The sequence below is a fragment of the Dryobates pubescens genome, chromosome Z, assembly GCF_014839835.1.
Source record: "Dryobates pubescens isolate bDryPub1 chromosome Z, bDryPub1.pri, whole genome shotgun sequence".
Taxonomy (NCBI): Eukaryota; Metazoa; Chordata; class Aves; order Piciformes; family Picidae; genus Dryobates; species Dryobates pubescens.
The window spans coordinates 16,851,885-16,866,974 of NC_071657.1; positions in this window are offsets into that span (position 1 = coordinate 16,851,885).

Consider the following 15,090-nt stretch of genomic DNA (forward strand, 5'->3'; position numbering starts at 1 on the left):
CAGCAAGTCAACATCTTTCCTAAACTGAGGGGCCCAGAACAGGACACAGCACTCAAGGTGTGGCCTAACCAGCACTGAGTAAAGCGGCAGAATGACTTCCCTGCTCCTCTGACCCCAGCCTGTATCACTACATGGGGTTGTTGCAGCCAATGTGTAGAACCCGACACATAGATGTGTTAAATCTCATGCTGTTGGACTCTGCCCATCTATCCAGACTGTAAAGGTCCCTCTGCACAGTTCTCCTACTTCTAACAGATCAACACCTGCTCCCAGCTTGGTGTCATCTGCAAACTTACTGATGATGGACTCAATCCCCTTGTCCAGGTCACTGATTAAGATACTAAAGAGCATGGGGCCCAGCACTGATCCCTGGGGCACACCACACCACTGGTGACTGGCTGCCAGCTGGATGTGGCACCATTCACCATCACTCTCTGGGCTCGGCCCTCCAGCCAATTCCTGACCCAGTTCAGAGTGCTGCTGTCCAAGCCACGAGCTGCCAGCTTGGCCAAGAGTTTGCTGTGGGGGACAGTGTCAAAGGCCTTGCTGAAGTCCAGTTGGACTACATCCACAGCCTTCCCTACATCCGTCAGGCAGCTCACCTGATCATAGAAGGAGATCAGGTTGGTCAGGCAGGACCTGCCCTTCCTAAATCCATGCTGGCTGGGCCTGATCCCTTGGCCATCCTGGAAGTGCTGTGTGATTGCACTCAAAATGACCTGTTCCATAATCTTGCCTGGCACTGAGGTCAGGCTGACAGGTCTGTAATTCCCTGGTTCCTCCTTCTGGCCCTTCTTGTGGATGGGCATCATGTTGGCCAGCTTCCAGTCATCTGAGACCTTGGGACCACTCCAGTGAGCCAGGACTGTTGAAAAATGATGGAGAGTGGCATGGCCAGCTCATCTGCCAGCTCTCTCAGTACCCTAGGATGGATCCCATCTGGTCCCATGGACTTGTGGGGATCCAAGTGGCTAAGGAGGTCCCTGACTACTTCCTCATGGGTTACAGGGGACCTGTACTGCTCCCTGACTCCATCTACCAGCTCAGGAAGCCACTTTTCCACTAGACAACCTAACTTGCTATTAAAAATTGAGGCAATGAAGGCGTCAAATACCTCTGCCTTTCCCTTTTCTTTTGTCACTATACTCCCCTCCATGTCCACTAAGGAGTGAAGGTTGTCCTTGCCCCTCCTTATGCCATTAATGTATTTGTAAAAATATTTCTTATTGTCCTTCACAGCAGAGGCCAGTCTAAGCTCCAAATGGGCTTTTGTCTCTATTTTTTTTTTTCCTACATGACCTAGCAATATCCTTATACATTTAAGTTTACACTAAAAATTTCCACAAAGCCAGCATAGTATGGTCAGATACATGCAGCTAACCTTGAATACCTGATTAAGTTAAATGTTCTTAATTTTCATTTTCTGTATCAAGTACAAAGTTTATGTTCAGTTCCTAAAGAACACTCCTTTTTTCTTATGCAATACATCTTAAACTCCTTTCTGTTGAGATCACAAACATTTAACCGTTATGTCTTTCCTTAGATTTTTTGCTAATGGATCTTCCAGAATTTTCAGATTTGACTATAAATAGCATGGTGTAACCTGAGTAATTTGAGGTCAGGCTTATTTTGGAATTTCACAATCTAGGTTTTACTTCCATGATTCATTATGTCAAAGATGAAGAAAACATGACATTATGGAGGACTAGGGCTACTGTATACAGTCTACTGTGAACACATGTACCTGAAATAAATGAAATGACATTTTTTTTTCCCAAGCAGTACTAAGTACTAGTGAAGATTTAGAGACAAGAAGCCTTAATCTATTTAGGACTGTGTGCTGGGGGACTGGGCAGGCTTGCCAGCTTTACATCCTTAAATGAAAAGCAAGCATTTGACAGTGTAGTACTGAAGTATTTCATACCTTGAAAGATTTAGTTTCTTTCTTTTTTTTTTTTTTCCTAGCCTTATTAACAATTAAGGCATTATAAGTCAAAGGGAAGAGGTACAGTTCAGTCAAGTCTTTATTTTTGGGGATCAAATTCCAGATGAATTAGCTTATATTTAACAAAACTATCAGTAACTGCCAAATGAAGCTGAGTAATAAATTTGGCACAAGTGTAGGATCATCATTTTTTGCATGTACAATAACCACAGAGTCTCTATGTTTTGCAGGAAGACTTAGTTGATTTTTGAAGGGAACTCACACAGGTAAAGAAGAATAATATATTAATGAGATTAAATACTGCTAATGAAGAAGCCTGGGCATTTTTCCAACAATTTAATGAACATTTTGGAAGATTTTTCTCCATTCTGAAGTGCAAGAGCAAGTTGGCCCTTTTGTTTGTTTGGGGGTTTTTTGGTTGGTTGGTTTTTTCCACTTGGAGTTTTGGAGTTTTTTAAAGGACTTTTAACATGAATGATAAAACTGATTAATTGGATACTATTTTTAAAATTCCTTACAATTTTCCCTAGATTCAGTTATCAAAGCTAAAAATTACAATGCAAAATCATATTTCCTGAATGCTAAACATTCAGACAAAATAACACTGATAAATATTAAATACTATATTGATTCATTAAAAATGAGTAAGTAGGGTTTTTTTTGTTGCACTCATATACCTGTTCTCTGAAAATATACATTCTCAGCAGCATGTATAGAAGATATATGAAATCATATTTGGTCTTTTTTTTTTTTTCTTTGTGGTATTACCTGCAAGGGCATCAACAGATTAAAACTTCTTACTGTGTTAGAAGACCACTTGGACCAATATCACGAACTGAGCAGTGTGCACTTCAAGAAATAGGATCTTTTGAGACGTGTAGTAACTTTGGGAACTTTTCAAGTATTGTCATTTTGTTATAATGATTTCTTCTCTGTTGTTGTGTTGTTGTTTTGGTTTGGTTTCAGGTTTGTGTTTGTTTTTTTTAATCACATGCATAGTTCAGTACATGATGTAAGCTTACCATATTGGAGTTGTGCAGTTTATTGGCTGCACTGTATTTTTTTTTATGCTGCATGTGACTTCCTTTATGGAAGGGACATATAGAATTGCCATTGTATCCTAGTACCATTCCAAAACCTTAAAATGTAGCTAGAGTTAGCTTGGACTTTTCAAAAGAGCAATAGCAATAGCAATTGAGATAAAAAATATTATAAGGTATTTTAATAATTCATGTGACAGCTGTTAAATAAGCAATAGTCCAAGTGACAGAAGCACACACCCACAGCTGGTGAATGTTTAGCAGCTTAACTGCTAAGGAATTAGATAGATGCTTCTTAAAAGATTTCCTTCCTATTACATTCAAAACCAAGATCTTACTGTGACAAAATGTGAGTAAAAGACAGCTTTTCAGATGGTCAGGTTCTATGTGCTAAGCAACCACAGTGTCAGGACAGCCAAATATTTCCTGTGTTGGAGGTCAAACAGCAGAGGTTCTGGGAATGCAGATGCCACATGACAGCAGTGAGGAGAGCTCAGCAGAACATATGTGTGGCTCTGAATCTTTGCTTATGAACCAAAACCTTCTGCTTGCATTTCTGATGGCATATGCAAAGGGGAGTAGGCCCAGTCTGAAGGTGCTATGGCTCTTGGATTGAGGCTTAGGAACCAAGAACTTACACAGCAGGGAAGTCATCTGGGCCCACTTGCAGCTCCTCTTGTATCAGATTGCTCAGGGCTGCAACCACCTAAGTTTCGATTCAGTTTCTCAGCCTCTCCAGGCATGCCAAGCGCCCCAGCCCCCTGAAAAATTTCAGTGTTTATCCATTCTTTCTTTGTCTGATGGCTGCTCTATTTCTCTCTCTCATCAACATCAAAATGTCATGACTTGGAGCCCTGGGTTACAATGTGTCAAACAGCTGTATTTAGTGTAGAATATGTGTGCAGGGTATATTGAGTTTTTCTTCACATATTTCTGAGGCACAAAACTGCCAGGTGGGAAGTGAGAAAGGAAAGTTGTAGTCAGAGTAATAAGGAGGAAAAGACATTTAATGTAATGCTGTAATTCTGCCAATTCAACTGAACTTAAAAGCAGACTACAAATCTAGCATAATAAAGTTGCTAGAACTTGTGTGCAAATTGGCAGCTGGGCAGAGGATAGAAATATTCACAGTACTCCTGCAAAGGGGAAAAGTGGTCACACACCGTCGTAACACCTCTGTCCAGTGGCTGCATGATGGGCTCCAAAACACCCTGTTCTTGCCCACATCGGGATCAGGAGGAGCACAGAGATGCAACACTGAGAAGATGTATGTTACTGTGCAGGATAAAGCATGCTGCTCTGTAGAAAATCCAGTATCATTAATTCTCCTGTTCAGGTAAAACCATTTTTTAAAACAGCAGCAGCAACCTACCAGTAAGCTCATGGCACTAAAAATAATGTGGAATTTAACAACTCTATTTGTCTAAATGCCTTCACCTCTAACCCTTCTTTTTCCTGCCAATTTAGCTTGATGTTTTTAAGGGCAAATATTCCTATTAACTGCAAAGCCCCACCATATGACACAAAAATTATGTCTATTGTTTAGTACAGTGTGAGTGATTTGGAGCCCCAAATAATCCAGATGAATAGGAAAGATGGACTTGGTCATTCATCTGGAGCTCTCAAAACTGGTTGTACACTACGGATATGTAGAGCACTGTGGTAGCTTTAGGTTATGCATTTAAAATTTTTCACAGATCTTCAACAGAAAGTAGCAAAATGTAAATAAATTACTATTGGGTGTAAAAAGGAAAACAATGCTAGTTCTAAACAATCCCATTGGAGAGGTAAGGGGCTTAAGCTAGTAATGGAAACAATTTCTCTCTTCTCTCGCTTATTCGCTCTGGGAGAGATACTAACTTGCTTCTGCTTGACCTTGGCTGCATTGTTTTGGATAAGTCTAACAAATATCTCTCTGCTCCTTTCTCTTGTCCCTTTTATATACAGGGGAGTAAGGCAGGGCAGAGAGGGAAAAGCTGTTAGCTTCCTCTGGTCATTGACCAGGAGGGTCCTTGTGTTCATTAGTTGTAAATACCTGTAAATGTTGTAAATACCTGTAAATATTGTAAATACTGTATATTGAAGTACATATTCATTGCACTCCATTGTAGATTGTAGTTTTGATTGTAAATACAGCCTTTCATTTGCTTCCAACTGAGCTGGTCTGGCAAATTTAATGTTGGGAGTTTTCATCCCACCACCATCATCAAACTGAACATGTGTAGAACATCAATCTGAATAACCAGTGACATGTGAAAACAATATGGGATCAGCACAGAGGCTGACAGTTGATGTTAGACCCCATAATTATCTACCTATGATTAAAATGGGATATTTGATGGTACAAGTAACACCATTTAGAGCTCAGACAAGTAGTGTTTTTTGATGAGAGGGAGAACAGGGCTTGTGCCACAGGTCTGGAAACAAGTGGAGACTGTAGTTCAATGTTTTGTGGAAGGGGACACCTGATTTATTTTTTTTTTTTTCTGCAGGATCAGCTCTTCAGTCCATGGTCACTTTGAACACTTGTGGTCTCCTGTGCTGGTACTGAAATGAAAGGGGAAGACTCAACTTTCTGTGTCTTCATTGCTATTGAAGACATTGTTATGAGATTGCAGCTTTAGTTTTTCCTGTTTGACCATTTGGGATAACCCAGAGATTATAATCTTTACGGAAGGTTTTATAATCAGCAGGAATGGCCTAAGGGTTGTATCAACAGTTTTCACCCAATCCCTCTATAGTTCAAGCACAATCTTCTGAACCCCATGTATCTTAGGGCTAAGGAGACTTCTCCCTTGCCACTTCTTGCACTTGGTTGCATGGTTTAGTTGACTAGATGGTGCTGCATGATGGGTTGGACGCAATGATTTTTAAGATCTCTTCCAAGCTGGTCTATTCTATGCTATGCTATGCTATGCTATGCTATGCTATGCTATGCTATGCTATGCTATTCTCTGTTCCCTGACCTGGCTTCAGAAAAATCTTTGCATTGCACATACAATAGAGATATCATGCCATGCTTGTTTGGCTTTCTGACAACACCACAACAGTCCTAGACACTTCTGTTTTCCTGATCAATGGTACTGTATGTCCAAACAAGATGTATTAACTATAAGCTGGTCTCTCTCTGCCATAGAAACACACACATGATGTATATAAATAAATACATACAAATTCAGCACAGAGGGTGAAATAATTCTGCACAACATATATTTCTGTGCTGCGAAGACACACTGTTGCTTTGCAAGCAAAACAGTAGATCTTTTATTTGCCAGTGACATTGCGCAAAGCGCTTATAATTCAGTGTTAGCTTATCAGCTGTCCAATCTCCCACTCCAGGGAATGTGTCAACCATCAAAAGGAGTGGAGGAGGTGTGCTGAATTTTAATGGCTTCTGTTTCATCAGACTTACTTTCTTAAGGGCATTTAATCAATGAGGACAAGTAGTAGGCAGATTTTTAAATAAATGTGTCACTTTAGGTTAATCCACAGTACAGCTGAATGTATTTGTTTATGCGATTCCCCGAATATGTTCCTCTGCTGCTCAGCTAAATTGATAATCTGTAAATCAAAACACGTTACAAGTAGTTTTAAACTAGCCCTTGAGCAATAGCTTCATTTGACCTACTGGTATCTAAACCATCCAGAAGCTTCAGATCCAAGGATGTTTAATGTCAGTGTCTCGTATTCAGTAGGGTTTCAGGCAAACCCTTGGCTCAGGGCATCAAATTGGGTTGTGGTCATTGCAGGTGTATAGGAATATTTTTCTGGATTCTTTTTCTTATTTTTCCTTTCCTGTTTTTCTTTTTTTTTTTTTTTTTACCCTGGCTTTGATTTGGTTTGGTTAGTTTTGGTTTTTTGGGGGGTAAGGGGAGATTAAAAACAAAGGAGAAAATGGGGGAAAACCCACAAGCATTTTAAATATTTAAGCATGGCATCTTAGTATTGCTTATTACTAATAATTTAGCAATTAATGCAACCATAAGGAAAAATATATGTTCATCCATGACCTGGATGAGGGAACAGAGAACACTGTCAGCAAGTTTGTTGATGACACAAAACTCAGTGGAGTGGATGACACACCAAAAGATTGTGCTGCCATTCAGCAAGATTTAGACAGGCCGGAGAGTTGGGCAGGGAGAAACTGAATAAAATTCAACAAGGGCATGTCTTGCACCTGGGAAATAACAACCCCAGGTGTCAGTGTAGGTTGGGGACTGACCTGTTGGAGAGCAGTGAAGGGGAAAAAGACCTGGGGGTCCTAGTGGATGAAGGTTGACCATGAACCAGCAATTTACTCTTGTGGCCAAGAAAGACAATGCCATTCTGGGGTGTATTAGAAGGGGTGTGGCTAGTAGGTCAAGAGAGGTTTTTCATCCCCTCTACTCTGCCCTGGTGAGGCCACATCTGGAATATTGTGTTCAGTTCTGGGACCCTCAATCCAGGAAGGACAGGGAACTGCTTGAAAGAGCCCAGTGCAGAGCCATGAAAATGATTAGGAGTGGAACATCTCCCTTATGAGGAGAGACTGAGGGAGCTGGGCCTCTTTAGCTTGAGGAAGAGGAGACTGAGGGGTGACCTCCATTTATAAATATGTTTAGAAATATGTAAAGGGTGAGTGCCGAGAGGATGGAGCCAGGCTCTTCTCAGTGATGCTCAGTGTCAGGACAAGGGGGCAATGGGTGGAAGTCGAGGGATAGAAAATTCAATGGTAATATAAGGAAAAAAAAAAATCACTGTGAGGATGACAGAACACTGGAACAGGCTTGTGGAGTCTCCCTCTCTGGAGATACTCAAAACCTGCCTGAATGTTTTCCTGTGTGATCTGGTATAGGTGATCCTGCTCTGGCAGTAGGGATGGACTAGATGATTTTTTGAGGTCCCTTCCAGCGCCCTAACATTCTGTAATTCTGTGATATCATATGTAACTCAAAAAATCCTATTTATTCTTAAAACAGTAACAATATGCAAGCAGATAAATGGATTGTGTGGATATGTTGATGTATTTGTTTGTGCTTGTGTAGGTGATAAGTAGCTACCTGTGAGTTCTGATTTACTATATTAATTCTCTGCTAATTAAAACACTGAAAATGTTTATTCTTCCTGCCCTGTATGAAACAAAGATTACTGAAAAATGAATGGGAGAAAAAGGGTCATGCATTAGTGTACATTAACCATGTTTAGTCCATTGTAAAAGGAATCTAAATTAGCCACTATTACAATGATAACAACATATATTGGTGTTCCTAAGGAAGGAAACTGAAAAACTGGTGGGAAAAAAGGCTACTCCATCTGTCTTGAGTCTTGCACTGATGTAAAATATTGGAAAATTTGCTTTGATTTACACTGATATGAACAAGATAATAAACAAGCCTAACAGTTAGACTGAATGTTATTTGTGTTACTCAGCTGTGAGAACACATAAGTCCTGACTATGTAGTTAAAATCTCCTTGGAGACCTGTGCTAGCTTTACCTGCGTAATGACCACAGAGTCATACTGTAATAGTGTAGAAATTATTCTGTGCTATAATAGAAAACTTCTACCTACAGCCATTTATTGAGGTCTTTGGTGGAAATATTCTGCAAATCAAAGCTCGTGACATTGCAAAGGATGTCTGTGATGACTTGTGTTATGTAATATAAATCATTTGAGCATGACTATCCAACCAGAATGACTTTCCAGTTCATGTGAGGAGTAATTAGATCAGTGAAAGCACACCATGTGCATTGTAGTGAGATAAAATAAAATGCATCAACAGATCACATAGATAAAACAGAATTAAAGGCTGAAGAGGTGCTGCAGGTGCTCTCAGCAATGTTCTTACCATTTTAAAGGTGACTCACATGACCTTAACCTGACACAACTGCAGTGATTCTAAGCTACACAGTATTAGCATTATAAGTACTCTTATCAACATACAAATAATGGATACTTTCAAAGGTACATTCATGTGCCAGTTTGTGTGACAATTTTGTTCTCCTCAGCTCAAGACAAATTAAACACATTCCTGTATATCCTAATGGTAATGTACAATTAGCTTCCTTAAACTGCAATCTATTTCCAGGGGACTTTGAAAAACACCAGGTTAAAAACACCTCATCACTCTAAGAATGATCTTTAATATGGATCTGAATTCATCAAACCATTCTGTAAACTGCCTCAACCTCTTTAAACATATCTCCGTGCTAGCTTTAACATCATTATGTCCCATTGTGATGAAAATGGACTTTCTGTATCCTGTGATAATGAAAATAGCCACTTTATGCAGTTTCTGTCTGCAATTATCCAGGCTTTTCTCAGACTCTAGAGAAATCTAAGCTAATTGCTTTGGGACTTTTGCTACATTTCCATAAATTCTTTGTTAATTTTTCATGAGAAACTGTTATTGCATTTGGCCTTAAAGTTCCCATTGTATTCAATAATGTAAAGAAGTCATTATGAAAACATAACCAATTCACTAGTGTCTCCATCAAAGCTACACTCTTTTATCTACATGTATTCTCAGGTGAGACTAAGTGACTCATCCAAACCCCTCAGTGACTGACTCTCTCTCTTTTTTTTTTCTATTTTGACACATGCTTTTCTTCATCTGAGCTTACTCAAAGCAAATCTAAAAGTGGTTCTATGTGGTGCATGACCTTGTCATTATAGGACATGAATTGAGTTTGCTTTATCTGACAGTTGGCTGTGGAATTGCTTTTACACTTACTCATCAAGCCAAAGACAAAGAAGTCTGTTTTAAGTGACATTGTAGTAATAAAAATGAAGCCATATTTCCAATGCTTCACAACTTCCAATGTTGTAGTTGATCTATTGATTATTTTGAACTCAAAATCATTATTTCTGTAGACTAGAAACAACAATAAAATATTAATCTGAATCCACTGTAGAGTACTTTGTGCAGATACTCAGTAATGCAAACACAGGCTCTATCCTGATGATTGCTGAGCACTTCTTAGCAGGATTCCTTTTCTTCTTTCCTTACCCAGCTGGACTTCAGTACACTGATGCACATTTCCATCTCCAACACTGTATTTGGTTTGGCTGAGCTGGAGTTAATTCTCCTCAAAGCATTCTTCTGGTGCTGTGTTTTGCAGCAGGAGTTGATAACACACCAGTATCCAGACTGCATTTTTCCAACATTTCCCTGCCCCGAGAATCTGAGGGGTGGGCAAGCTCTTGGGAGGTGACACAGCCAAAATAGAATACATACATAGAATACATAGAATAAACCAGGTTGGAAGAGACCTTCAAGATCATCGCGTCCAACCCATCAACCAATCCAACACCGCACAAGCAACTAACCCACAGCACCAAGTACCCCGTCAAGTCTTCTCCTAAAAACCTCCAGTGATGGCGACTCCACCACCTCCCCAGGCAGCCCATTCCAAATAGCTGACCCAAACTGGCCAAAGGGGTATTCCATGCCCATGGGTTAGTTGCTTAGGTGGGTTGGATTGGTTGATGGGTTGGACATGATGATCTTGAAGGCCTCTTCCAACCTGGTTTATTCTATGTATTCTATGTATACGGCATCAGTTCAGATATAAGAACGAAGTGAAAGAAGGAAGTGGTGTGGATATTTGTCCATGGCACTTGTCCTCCAGAGGAACCATTATGCATAGAAAGCCATGCTTTCTGGGAGTAACCGACCACCAGGTGCTGATGGGAAGTAGAGATTAACATGTCTCTTTGCTTTTGCTTCTGCATGCTCTATTGCTTTACTTATCATTATTATTAAATTGCTTTTATCTTATTACTGGCTTTTGTTATACTTTCCCCTCTTCCCTGTCCATCTAAGAAGGGGAGTGAAAGAGTGGCTTTGGTGTTACTAATTAGATGATAACCTACAAAACAGTGAGAAAGCTGATTTTTGAATGAGGGGTTCTGGGTTAACTGCAATTATTTGAGAATCCTGTAATGACAGCATCTCTGTGCAGCTGGGTACAGCTGGTCAAGCATTTTGTGAAAAGTACACTACACAAATTGGAAACCAAAACTGTCGGAAGTGTGGCCGAAGTTGTGTTATTGACTGTGAAACCGTACGCCACTATCTTTTTTCTGCAAGCTGCAGTGTAAAAGCTTTGACTGCATTCTGAGGACAAGCATCTCAATACAAAATAGGCAGATTTGCATTCTTTTTGGTGGCACTGTGCCAGTTTACACTCCCTATATGACCAGCCTCTGTGAGGTCTGTACTTAGTAACAGTGCAGTCCACTGAGATGCCACTTTGTAAGTGCCTTAATCATATGAAATCTGCTTGGTTGCCTCAGACTCCTGAAAAACAATGAAAGCACCCACCCTATTTTCAGAGCTTATTGCTTATTACAGATTTTCCTCATTTAGCTCTTTCTGTTATGATCATAAAATGTTAACATCTTTGTAAACAGATACATGCCAATGCCAGCTCTGAAGCAGATAATGTAATTTGCAGTGTAAGACAGACTTCCTCAATGCCTTTCCCTTGAATATTGCAATAGAAAAGACCATAAACTATTAGAAATAGAATAAAACAAAAAAAGGATGAAAAAGTCACCCACAAAAATCAGGATAAGCCAGTATTTTTCTGTTAGAGAATATTGCAGAAAGCATAGGTTTTGCTGATATCAGTAGTAACCATTATAGATTAGAACCAAATCATTTAATGACCTATCTCTCTCTAAGGTCCTTTAACATGTGATTACTGAAAAAAAGCAAAGGATTGTAAGCAACCCTCAAAAATCTCTAAGGTTTGACTCGGAAACATGTTCAAAAATCCCACTGCTTATCCTAAGCTTTTCAAATCCTCTTCCATGAAGTAATGAAGCTGGGGATCATTGTATGATTGGATCTCTTACTCTCTTGTAGGTAGGAGGTCTAAAATAAAAGAAAACTAGTACTGCTTGTGATATTTGTGTTAATAAAAAGTAAGCAAAATGCAAAAACCTGCAATGACTAAAAAGTTAGCTGTAATTTTTGCTTTCTTACTGTATTTAAAAACAAAAGGGGAAGAAAACTGGGGGGGGGGGGGGGGGAAGGAAGGAAAAAAGAGAAAAAAAAATAAGATAAAGCTGCTTTCAACCTTGTGCACAGATTCATGTTTTTCATATTTGCTAGTGACTTCCCTGTGCTGGAGACAATCGATTCAATACCTTTTCCTTTCCCATACTTCCCAAGGAGTATATGCTTTATTTTCCAAGGAAATGACCAACGTGAATAGGAATATTGGCAGCATATGGCACCACTCAGCCTGTCTGAAGTGGATGGCGTATTGTACTGGAGGGAGGTTTACTCTATTTGGTTCTCATGCATGAGCAGCACACTTTTGCAGCCTCTCTGAGATGGCATTTTTATTACTGCTGCTTTTCACGGATTTGGTGCTGATGTTGCTAATGGTGAGACAAGTCAAAGAAGCAGTACAGTAAGTAGTAGTAGTCTGAGATTTTGACTACTCAGATTCTTAACTATTGGATTTTTCCTTATTGCAGTGATAGCAAAAATGATGATTGGTATTAGGAAGTTAAGCCTTCTGAGTATATGATTTCAAAAGTGCTTGAACACAGTATATTTCTATTTTATCCAGAGCACTGGATATGTAATTTTTTCCCCAAGAGGCAAAGCCACTCTCTCCAGATTGGCTTTCTTCCACATAAAATTAGGTTTGCTTTGAAAGAGAAAAATGATTGAAAGTCCTGACCTCATCTCAAAAGTTTACACCTGTGGGAAGACTAATGGTCTTAACACCTGGCCTGCCTTTATTTTCAGCATCTTCCTCAAACATCTGCTTCATGCAGCAAATCCAGCCCTGTGCAATCAGAGGGACTCAGGGAGGAAAGATGTATCCACTGGCAAGGGTGCAGTGTTTCTCAATTCATAAGGGATGTGAAAGGCAGGGAAAAGCTTTTGGTGAGTGGATCTGAGGAGACAGGATGTTATTTTGGATTGGGCTAAACTCAGAGGGGTAGAATAAAGATTAAAGGAAGAGATGCGGGACATGAAATACTGGAAACTAAGAGATACAAATAGGAAAGGAGATACAAACACCTGTGCTTGCATGAATGTATCTGCTATGTAGGATTGTGGCAGGAGCCAAAGGAGGGAAAGGAAAGAGGAGAGGAAAGATGCAAATGCAGAGAGCACTTCCAAATCTTTGCTTAAGAGAGCAGCAACAGATGAAGTTTCTTGTACAAACACTGTTGTAGCGATGCAGGACAACAGACTTTGAACTTCTGGGGACTAATTGAATGGTTTGGCTGTGCTTCCCTTAGCAAACCATTCTGCTGTGTTTATACATGGTAATAGCAGCAGACTTTACAACTAGTAGTCACTTTACTGATAAAGAAAACATCATTTGAGTAAATTCAGTCCATCAGGCTGGGTTTACTGTATCTTGGAAGTATTCACAAGTTTGTACACAGGCTAGGTAATTCCTTACTTTGTAGATGTGTCACAGTGGTGTTTTCTTGTACATGTCAGTTAATTTCTAGCTTTTTGTCACTTTGTTGATCTCCTTATGCTAGCAAGTGAAGTGATTAAAAAAATTACTGAACTCAACTTGCTTCTTTTGCTTCAATAGCTGGTAGATAAGTAAACAAAAGACAGCTGCCTGAAGTATTTGGGAAAATACATGAACAAGAGCAAACACATACACCAAAATAGCCTTGGATTTTTTCAGAGCCCTTGCCACTGAGTTTAAGTCTACCAGAAAATAAAGAAGATTATTTAGGCAATATATACACAAGGCACACTAAAATTTTCTCTGAATTGTTAGCTGGCTGCAAGACTGATCACTGAAAAGAACATAAAAAAGCCCTTTCATTTGTACATCATTCTTTTTCTGTTAGCTGAGTGTATGGAAAAATCTCTCGACATGCATACATACATGCAGTACTGATTTCCCTACAATTAAATGCTGTCCAGCATTATCACATTGCAGCTAACTCTGCTGTAAAGACAACAGGGCAGTGAAAGCTGCTGGGAAGATAAACTTCACATGTTTAAAAAAGCAAACAAAAACAACCATGCAAACTTTTGACTGTTCAACTCCATTATGCACTATGTTGTTCTTTACATCAGTGAAGGATCTCACAGAAATGCTGTTGCAATAACAATAAAACCCATATTGTTTTACATGATGCTTCACTTGCAAATTCCCTGTGGTGAGTGCATTTCTTTCCCAAACTGAAAGAAACTGTGTCACGTGCATCACCTTGTTCGTCATTGCTCACATTCCTCTTTGTGTTGATGAGAATTTTTCAGTACAAGAATGGTGCTTTACTTAAAGATACTGCACTATGTTAAGCAGACAGTATTGTCATTATTTAGTAGCTATAGTAGGCTGTGGATACAGTCCTGTTGATTTTATTAAAGAGGCTGTCAGGATCTATAATTCACACATCATTAGCTGCTTCATTAAGACTAAAGCAGCTCTGTGAGCCCTAACCTTGTAGCAGTTTCAAGACAATACAAGTAAATGCTCGCTGGCTGAGACATACAGGCATCTCCAGTGACCTGTTCACTGGATAGTTAAAAGCCAGTATTTTTTTTAGGAAATGCTTTTTTCAAACTATAAGCATAAATGCATAAAATGTGTTCACTTAGAATATATTTGATTTAAGTTAAAAGCATTACTTTGCAATGAGGTGTGCACTCTCACATCATCAATCAAAAAAAAAAAAAAAAAGAAGAAGAAGAAGAAAAAGGCAGTAACATACCAAAATGTACAGTCATTTAAGTATTTTCATATGGTTTAGGTTTTCTTTATTGGCATATGAAGCAGCCTGTGTACTGAAAAGTATGGAGCAGAATTCTGACAGACATGAGCAATGTGAATCATATTTATTTAGGAATTCAGAATTAATGGAGCATTAAATATAGAGAGAAAATTTTAACTTTCCCCAAGCCCTTCTATGTTTCCTAAATTTCCATGGTACTATACTATACCCAGGTCCTTGCTAATGCTATCCCTTTCTCTCTTTCAGAAGACAGTTCCTTCCCTCTCTCCCTGCCTCTTTGGTTAGTTACCAGCTCACACATAAACACATTGCATGGATTTTGAACTGCACTTTGTAGCCTGATAGACTTGAGTGGATTTAAAAACAAGCATAAAGATTTGTATTTCCA